This window comes from Vigna umbellata, chromosome 9, assembly GCF_029865625.1.
Source record: "Vigna umbellata cultivar VRB3 chromosome 9, Vumbellata_1.0, whole genome shotgun sequence".
Classification (NCBI taxonomy): Eukaryota; Viridiplantae; Streptophyta; class Magnoliopsida; order Fabales; family Fabaceae; genus Vigna; species Vigna umbellata.
The window spans coordinates 50,203,785-50,204,197 of record NC_142173.1 but is presented as its reverse complement, the minus strand read 5'-3'; positions in this window follow the sequence as shown (position 1 = coordinate 50,204,197).

The window sequence follows — 413 nt, the reverse complement described above, 5'->3', positions numbered from 1 at the left end:
CCAGTATGCTATTTTACTTAATTGTTCCAATTGCTTTAAGGGCTTATGTGTGCATTATCATGTTGGTGTTAAAGTGAAAAGTATCAGTATTGGATGTAATTCCATGATCCTCAAGGGGGGATACATGGTGGTGCCCTCATTGTTTAGAATGATTTGCATGGTAGCTCAGTTTTGGGGGTTATCCTGAAACTACAATGGTCAATCATTATCAAGTAGAGAGGATTGAATCATGTCGTGAGTAGTAGTAGGAATTCCTGGTCTTGGGTGCTTCCAGTATGGCCCAAGGTGAGTGATAACGGACTAACCTCGTGAGTGTGGTAGGGTGAAACCCATTAGCAATGACTTTGCAAAGCAGTAGAGGCCACCATGAGTGCATGACCCGCCATAGCTCGACAATCATTCTAAGTCCGGAC